General features: G+C 43.3%; 1 long non-coding RNA gene across 2 annotated transcripts in view; it reads right to left on the bottom strand.

The window, feature by feature from the left end:
* Positions 1–388: 388 nt before the first annotated feature.
* LOC147006291 (uncharacterized) overlaps positions 389–9,358 on the bottom strand; it is a 128,059-nt gene continuing 119,089 nt past the window's right edge. For both annotated transcript variants that reach the window (XR_015046617.1, XR_015046618.1), the window contains exon 4: positions 389–483. This is a non-coding gene — a long non-coding RNA (uncharacterized LOC147006291). The remainder of the gene's footprint in view (positions 484–9,358) is intronic.

The raw sequence follows: 9,358 nt of genomic DNA, 5'->3' as shown, positions 1-9,358 counted from the left end.
ACGAGATCAGATGTCCTCTTCTGGCATGTCTGAAAAAAACAGCCACAGTGTACTTAAATATAATAAATAAATCAATCTTTTTTTAAAAGGACCTGTTGTGGGAAAGGGAGTTATTGGGAGGAAGGGGTGAGAGGGATGGGGAGGAAAGAAGAGAGGATGAGAACAACCAAAATGTGATAGATACGTGAATGGAATTGTCGAACAGTAAATTTAATTAGTTAAAAAAAAATCCTTTTTAATGTTTTGAAGCGAGATACCCTGCGATTCCACTGCAAGCTTTTTAAATTGGCTCTGAGTGGTCTTGGGCAAATAACTTCTCATTCTGGGCCCCACTTTTTCCAGAATTAAATGAAAATAAAGTATCGTAGGCCTTGGTGTGATCAAATGGACCAGTGCCCCTGTGTCACGTGGGTGAACATCCTAGGTGACTTGTTAGATGACGGGCGTCGTGCAGACAGGCCTCTAGCCTTCTGCGAGTCCAACCTGCACAGATAAAATGAGTAAAAATGAATCTTTCTGTTTTGCTGCTTTGTAAATCTTCCTGCAAATGAAGATGGAAACCCTTCCCAGGAGAGCACACAAACAAAGGATTTACTTTTCAAAACTGTGTTATGTATGTGTTTTAAAACATAACCAAAACAATCTCCCCAAACTGAGTCTATAAAATGGTATTGAGAATGGAGATGGGGAGTGGAGACAACACTGGAAGGGACGCATGAAAGTAGAAGTTTTCCCATTCTACAAGCATTTATGGACTAGACTGCCCCATTGATAGCTTTGTGGCCACACTGTATTGTTTCCTGTTATCCTTTCAGTCATCCTAGCAGAGCACTCCTGCACATGTTCTCTGTCTGTGCACATGTTCATGTTCTCTGTCCTACACGTCTATAAAGGAAAGCAAGTATTGGATCTTCAGATTTGGCTTTCATGGTCCCTTCTACTTGGGGTTGGGGATACCCTCCGTATGTGGAGATATTTGTTCTTGTTTTTTTTTAAATTATCATTGTTATTACCACTCCCAGCCTCCACCATACAAAAAATCCAGCCCAGGGGACTCCTGCCGTGACTTCAGCCAAGAGAACGATGAGAGCAGTTACTTCTGCATGCTTCTTTGGATTCCCAAATGCTTGTTTACATAGATTTATTTGGAAAAATAAAGCCTTAAAATAGAAGTCCAGGCTTATCGTGTGAAAGGCTCTTCCTACCACTTACAAATAACAAGCTCTCTGGTTTATCTTTTCCTTCTTGTTGAGATCGAGCGGTTTCTGGAAGGAAGCTGATACCAACTATTTGGATGAATGGCTGAGCTCTGAGGGCCAGCTCTCCAAGGGTGGGGGAGGGATAGCAATAATCTGCCAGGTTGGGAAACACAAGTTTGCAGCAATGATTTTAAAAAGAAAAAACAAGGCACTATCATTCCATCAAGAAAAGGAGCAGAGGGGGACTGAGAGTCTCTTGTCACCCTTGAAACTGGTTTCCCAGACATCCCTCTGCCTGTGGAAGCTATCCAGATATCCTGTTGGGCAATGTTCGAAGACTAGTAAGCCCTCATCCTAATTCCTTTTTGTATAATAAAGATAACTTTATTGAATTCACAGATAAAAATAAAAAGGAAACCGTGTCAGAGTCAAACCTAGAAGAACAATTAGCTTTGTGTCCTCTTTCAGGACCCCAGTGTCCTTTTGCTTGCACCCCCATCCTTCCCCATCACCAACACTATCCCAACACCCTTCTAAACGTTATACTTTATTCACACTTACAGCTGTTTGCATATAATTATAATTCTCTCATTATAATCCTTTTCAAAAAGATTGATTCTTTTATTTTACGTATATGAATGTTTTGCCTGGTTGTATGTGTACTGTGTGCATATGGGTACTAGGAACGGAAGGCAGGTCCTCTGTGGGAGTAACAAGTGTTCTCTGATTAGTCTCCCCAGCTCTCCTATCTAAACTCTTAAGGCCACATTCCCACATAGGAAAGAGAAAGAACCAAGAAGCTTCCTGTAAAACCATGTGCCCTTCCAAAGGAAACTCAGAGAGAGTGGAGTCACCCAGCCAGCAGTTGACAGGGGGACACCAGCTAGCTAGTCACTGAGTAAGGAGGAACTACCACAAGTAAGTTGTTTTCCTTTTGCTTCACCCCTGGGACATAGCTCCTGCCCTGTGACACTGGAAGAAGGTGCCTGAATGTAGTTTTAAAACTGGGCTTGGACTTGAGTTTGTATCATTGTTGGGCATTCTTTCCCAAAAGGTTATGCGGAGATGGCGATCATCAGAATCATCAATCAACTGCCTTATGTTCATGGCTAACAGAGGTGACGGTAGACAGAGACATGTAAAATGTTAAAAGCTTTCAACTTTTCAAGCTAGATATAGCTTCCCCCCATTCTGGCCAGAGCCATTGTTTCTCAGTAAGCACTTCTCAGGAAAGGTAAGTCAGCCAGAGATTCATGGGTTAGGACTTTGAAAAACAACAATAAAAACCAACAAGCTATAAACCCTGGGTTCACAAGTGTTCCCAGGAGACCTGCCTTCTGCATTCCCTCAGTCTGCTGAGGACCAAGAGGAATCTCTGGGAAGTCAGTGGCTCTTGGGATCAGGCTGAGGCTCAGGAACAGTTCAACATGTTGTCTGAATCCATGCATCCATGCAGGTTGTTTAGAACAAGACTGAGAAACGGTCTTAGAGAGTCAGCCCCAGGCTACTACCTAGAGTAATTGATCTATCAGCAGGAAGGCTACACCTGGGCCACATTATGGGCTGTCCTCCCAAAAACTATAGGAGACTGGCAGGTGGAAGTGAGAAGCTCTGAGCTGGGACCTTGGAGGTCACTAAGCTCAGCAGGCCACACCCCTTCCTGCTGTTAATTAATTAGGGGGAATGACTGCCCTCTTGCTTTGATCAGCAAACAGCCCAGTGTCCTTTTCCAGTCCCAATCCCCATCAGTTATTTTCTTCCCCAAGCCTCAGCTTGGCTTTCATCCACCAAGACGCTTCTGTTTTCTCGTTGCAGGATCCAGGAGTAAGCTAAGAGCTGCTCACCTAATATGGCCAATGCCGGAGGCCTGAGGACCATATCAAATTGACAGAATTGTAGTTCCCGATATTATGTAAGGTGAGTTTAAATGTTATTTCAAGCTCTAAAAACCAATGCATTATTTGTGACAATCTCTCCATTTTCAAACCATTCTTATCTCTTCTCTGTGCTGCAGACCCTATATTTCCACAGCATCCCTTCCAGAAGCAGTCTTTGTTCCCCAGAGCACCCAGCTTCTGTTTCTATCCATTTGAGGTCAATGATTGGACTCTTCTGTGCTGAATGGTTTCCTGTGAGCATCTCGGCTGACAACTGTGGGAAGTAGGAATGGTCCTCCTTCTCTGTGTCTCCTTGAACTAAACTTCCTTACATCTCAAGAGTTTTTATTCCTTTCTCGAACTCTGGATTTCAAGGAGGATACGTTTCAAGCAAGCACCAGGCTTAAATGGATAAGAAGGGCTGTGGTTAATGACTCCACCAGCTGCCTTTTGTCCTACTCCTTAGTGACCTCTTTTTAGGAATAGTGACCACCTAATACCTCCCTCTTGAATACTAGGACAACAGAAAGTCATTTGGCTGATTTTTCCATCAACAAGCTAGGGAGCTGAGGGTTGGCACACTCTCTGTGTCTATTTCATTTTCTGGCCTCCCTTGGTGGCTGGGCCTTTACATTTCTCCAATGAATGGGAGATAAGGATGGTTGCAGAATAATATAGAAGCATTCCACCCCTGCACTGCTAAGAAATGCCCTGCTTCCCCATCGCCTCTACTCAAATATAAACATACAAACCATGATCTGATAGCATTGCTGCTAAAGCTATGCACAGCATATTTAAATATTTGTTTGACTTGCATCTTCATCCATCACTCCCCTGTCTTCCAATTATGACAGAAATGACTTCAACAATATCTAAGCATCCATCTAATCTCCTAGGAGGACTCTTTGCTTTGAGCTCAAGGCTTCTATTGTTGGAGTTAAAAGCTTACAAGGGCAACATTTAGGAGCTGGGTTCAGCTGTAATGTTCCTGGGACAAACCTCACAAGAGCTTGAGCTTGGTGTGAAAAGTCACCTTAAGAAATAAACCCTAGGAGGGAATCTCTCCATAAACATGGGTTCAAACTGCCCATTCCCTGTTGGAGTTGGAGTTGGGCTCTCCTGGCTACTCTCCTTCCTGAATCTACAGATGCACACACCGGAAGTTAGGAACCCTTTCTAGCAGGTGATGGCTGTCTACCATCTGGGAATCATGGTGACAAAGGAGTCATGGTATCTTCCTTCTAAGTGCAGCCTGTGTTATGGTCTAACAACTACTCCGACTCTACACTGTCTGGTGGTTCTGTATGTGCTGTGGGTGCTTGCTTGGTAAGACACCATCTGTGAACACACCTATTGGAGGAAACATCTACAGATGGGAGAAATGGGGATCCAGTAGGAGGCTTTCTTCTGGCCACACAGCTAGAAAACAGCAAATGCTGAAATGATGGGAACACACAAATTTTCGACCTCAAAGCTCATGCTTTACATGTTGGAGTTAAAGCTTACAAGGGCAACATTTAGGAGCTAGGTTCAGCTGTAATGTTCCTGGGACATTACAGGATCTGTAAGATGCTATGCAACTATCCCAGCTTATGGAGTTCACGTGCAGATTCAAAGAGACACTGTGTATAAAGTGAAAGTGTGGTGTCAGGGGTTCTGAATACCCCCAGCATCATTACTAATGCTGATGCCCTATACCTATGGAAAAGTATTACATGTTGGGTTGACTGTTCGAGCTCATACTTCCTTTATCTGCTGAGGCTGGGGACCTAAATAACGACAGTATTGATGAAATGCAGAGATTTTTTTTTTTTGTCCTGCTTTCGGCTACGTAGGCATGATTCCATGCACGTCCTTGGGACTCTTTGCCATGAGTTTGTTTCCTGATGTCTTTTGTTCAGAGGCCTGAAAGCACAGAGGCCATTTGGTTTGGGGATACAGATTTCCCACCATCAAATATCAGATTGAGTTCTCTCATTGACTGTGGGACAAGTAAATGCTGCCAGCTTTCTGGAAAATATTGCCCCATCACCAAGAACAGTTTTCTGCGGGAGAAATTCTACACACACACACACACATACACACACACAGAGAGATGAAAGTCTTTCTCTCCTATTATTTTTTAACGTGTGTGTGTATGTGTGTGTGTGTGCGTGTGTGTGTGTGTGTGTGTATACGTGTACACATTCCTACTTGCTAAGGAATCATCCTTGCTGCTTTAGGGCAGCTTATAAACCTATTTCCAATTAAACCCCTGCCTTTGGCTGCACTCTCACTGTGAAATCCATATGTTGTAACTGATAGGAGGCTCTGAGTGCTTGCCTGCACGTGTGAATTTAATGGAGTCAAATTGAGATGAAACCTTTTAAACCTGACAGAGTATTTTCATCAGAGGCAACATCATCACCTTAATTCTTTTTCCCAGTTGGTGGTGATTCTGAGTCTCTTTCTAGATGACTGAGAGAGCAAGCGCTGGCTGCAGCCAGACATGAGGAGCGCAGGTGCTAGCTTGGAAACCGGCCCTGGTGAACCAAGTACATAGCTCTTCTTGATAGTAATATGTGATGTCTCAATGCCACACAGACCTCTTGCCTTTTGGTCCCTCCATGATGGTACCTGTGGGTGGCTGTGGATGGATTCCTGCCATGGCCTCTAGTCCTACTAGACTGCAACTCCATTCTTTCTTGTCAGGGTGTATTGAATGCCCATGCCTAGCTATTCTTATTTCGACTCTCTGTAACAATAATTTCTTCTAGTTCATTCCACAGAAGCTATATTACAGTGTAGGCATTGTTCTCCTGTATCCATTTGAATCTGGCTCTAGTAAGCCAGCTCTAATCGGAGGAGTGTCCACCCCTCCAGTATTTTCCCTCCCAAGAGCAGACTTGGGGACTTCATAAATTTCATTTCAAGCTGATCAGATATCCAAGAGTGAGTACTCTTTATGGACGTGTTCATGGGTCTGATACTTTTCTGCCTTGCATAGCTCTCCTCCCCTCCCCTCTTTCAGACTAGGCACCACTTTATAGGCTGTCTTGGAACTCACCATGTAGACCAGATGGGGTTCAGACTCACAGAGATCCAGGGGCCTCAGCCTCCTGAGAGCTGAAGTTAAAGGTGTGTTGCCACAGCCATGCCAGAGGCCATTTACAACTCGTCTTCACGTTTAAATTTCTTTTGTTAGTTCTTCGAGAATTCCCTACAATGTATTTTGATCATATTCAACTCCCTCTGTCAACTCTTTTCAGTCCTGCTCTCCTTTCCTATTTACTTTCTTTTCTCCATCAATTCTAATTCATGCTGCCCTTATACTGTACGGCCACCCCCAGAGCATGGCTAAATAATCATGAGCTGTGCCTTTAAAGAAATCTGCCTCTTCCTCTCCCCTCAGCTATGAATTGCAAGTAGCTCCTCAACTAGAGGTGGGGGTATGGGTTTCATCTTGTGGGGCAGGACTTAAATCCAATGAAGTGCCTAGCTACTCTCTTGTTATTGTTGCCCCCTTACACCTGGGAATGCATCTTGCCATAGGTGTCACAGCTGGTTAATTCTCTTCCCCCACAGTGCACACCCATAACCTTCCTTTAGTATGATGGCTAGTCAGCCAGTAGGGATAAAACTTCTAGGTTAGTACCAGCTTGATTTCCTCATCTTCTCCGAGTCAAGTATGTGGTATCTTCAGAAATAGGGTCCTACTATCAACCTCTGGAGGGTAACCAAGACCATTGTCATTGGCATGTAATAGTTAGGGTCTATGGGACCTCACAGGCTAACAGTTCCAAAAGAAGTAACATACCCTGGGCACCAGGCTTTTTATTTGTTAATCTGTGGTTTCTAACAGAAGGCGTGCCACCCAATTGCAGGGTAACTTCATTTAAACTCTGTATTCATGTGTATAATATATTTTAGATAGTGTGTTTAGTAGAACAATTCCACATCCCCTCCTCTACTCTGCCTTTCTCATCCCCATCCCAATTAGCCCTTTCTGTTCCATTTATTTCCCTTTCCTCCTTTATAAAACGGTTCTATCTTGTTTCCCTTAAAAGCATCCCCTATGGACTTGGTATGCCAAATGAAACACACATATCTGAAGATTCTAAGCTAATACCCACAGATAAGAGGAGTGTTTGAAAAATGTTAGTCTTTCTGGATTATTATTAACGTAGTTAGAATGATTGTTTCTCGCTCCATTCATTTACATATGGATGTCATAATTTCATTTTTCTTAACATCTAAATAATATTTCACTGTGCAAATGAACAATTTTTTTGTTATCCATTCATCAGTTGATGGTCAAAACCAGGCTGTTTCCATTTTCTGTCTATTGTTAATAGAACAGGAATGAACATAGATAAGCAGGTATATAGTAGGATGTAGAGAACGTTGGGTATATATGGCCAAGATGGATATGGTAGACCTATTTCTAGCTTCTTGAGCAATCTCCACCACGATTTCCTTAGTGGCTGTACCAGTGTGCACTTCCCCAGTAGTGACTAAGTGTTCTCCTTTTCCCACAGTCCTGACAGCATTTGTTATTATTTGCTTGCTTGCTTGCTTGCTTGCTTTTGATCTTCACCATTCTAACTGAAGGAAGATGAAATTGCAAAGTCGTTTTTCTTCAAAGCAAGGTCAGCCATGATAACATGGGCATTAAAACAAACAATAAATAGGAATTCATGAACTTAAATTTTATTTTCTCTTTGTGTGTATGTACATATGTGTAGATGTACTTCTGAGTATGTACGCATGCACATATGTGCAAGAGATAAACATCAGGTGTCATTTTCAGGAGCTGGTCACCTTTTTTCTTGAGACCAGGTCTTTGCTGGGACTCTAAGCTCACCATTTTAGTGTGGTTGGACAGCAAATGCCACAATCTTCCGGCTTCTGTTTCCCAGTACAGGAACTGGGAGAGCACACTATAACACCTATCTGCTTTTATGTGGAAACTCAAAATTGAACATAGGCACTTAAACTTGCCCAGCAAGTGCTTTTTCCACTGGGATGGCTCTCCAATCCCTAGAGAAATGCTTTGGGTTGAATGCTATCATTATTAATTTTTTCACATACAAATACCATAACTCAACAAGGTTGGCTTACCAAAGGCCACACGGTTACTAACTCAGGTGGGAGTTGAGTCCAGGACCTTTGACTTAGAGTAAATGTGGATTTTCCTGTGTCATAACTGTGTCTGAGGTCTGGGGTCTACACTGCTAGGGAGGGATGTGTGAGCTCTTGGTGTCTCAGATGTGCTTGACAGGTATTGGGCTGGGCTGGATCTGGGTAAGAGTGGAGACTCCACTGTGGGGCCAAGCAGGGATGAACCACCGAAGGAGAAGCAGAAGTTCATGGGTCCTCAGAAAAATGTCAGTCTTCAAAACAACTGGGGCTAGATCCATATCAAAGTCGGAAGAGTCAGGTAATGAATCAATGGAGCAGAGTAGAAGCAGTAGGTGAGGTCCAGGAGATTGTGGGTCAGAATAGGTGCCAGGAAGCAACTTGGTTATCTGGTCATAATTATAGTCTCTGCTTTAAAGGGATTAGATAAACAATGATGGTCTGAGATTATGTGCATGCATTAGTGTGTGAGCCTGGCTTTATAACTTCGAAAATGAGTTGGTAGGGTTGGGTTGGAACAGCCCATGGGCCTGTTGGGTCTTGGTACCTCCATGGGTCTTCCAAAGTCCATGAGGAGTTATGATTGCCATCTTCCGGTCAATAAATGGTGTGTTCACCACGGTTAACTTTTGTCTCCATGTTTTTCTTTGTGGAATTCTTGAATTTGCTGGTGGATCCCTGTATGTGGTTCCCACTCAGGCAGGCCTGGCACACATCTGGCCTTATATCTGATAGACCAGGGCTTCTAACAAAAAGAATGCTGCTTTCCTCCTGCCATCGAGCCTTGTAAGGGCCAGATGATTCTGCAGGACAGATTCATCCTAACTCCCTTACCTGGACAGGTGAGAGTGTGAAGACACCCTGTAAGAGGGCTCAGCAGGTAAAAACACTTGCCATATAAGCCTACAGGGATGTGAGTTTGATCCCTGGAACCCATGGTAGAATTAGAGAACCAACTCTTGGAAAACACACATCGTATCATAACATGCACACACCTACACACATACCAAGAAAGTCTTTTCTTCTTTTTAAAAGAATATAAACTTTGAGGTGCCTTTAGGAAGTTTGCCCTACCTTGCCATTTTGGGGTGGTAGAAGATAATAATACCTCTGGCTTTGGAATATTGTCAGTGAGCTGAGGTAGGACTCAAGGCATTTGAGTCT

Source organism: Mus caroli, unplaced genomic scaffold, assembly GCF_978045245.1.
Source record: "Mus caroli unplaced genomic scaffold, Mus_caroli_1 scaffold_1, whole genome shotgun sequence".
Lineage (NCBI taxonomy): Eukaryota > Metazoa > Chordata > Mammalia > Rodentia > Muridae > Mus > Mus caroli.
Note: the sequence above shows the minus strand (reverse complement) of the source record. Positions and strands in the feature narration are given on the sequence as shown.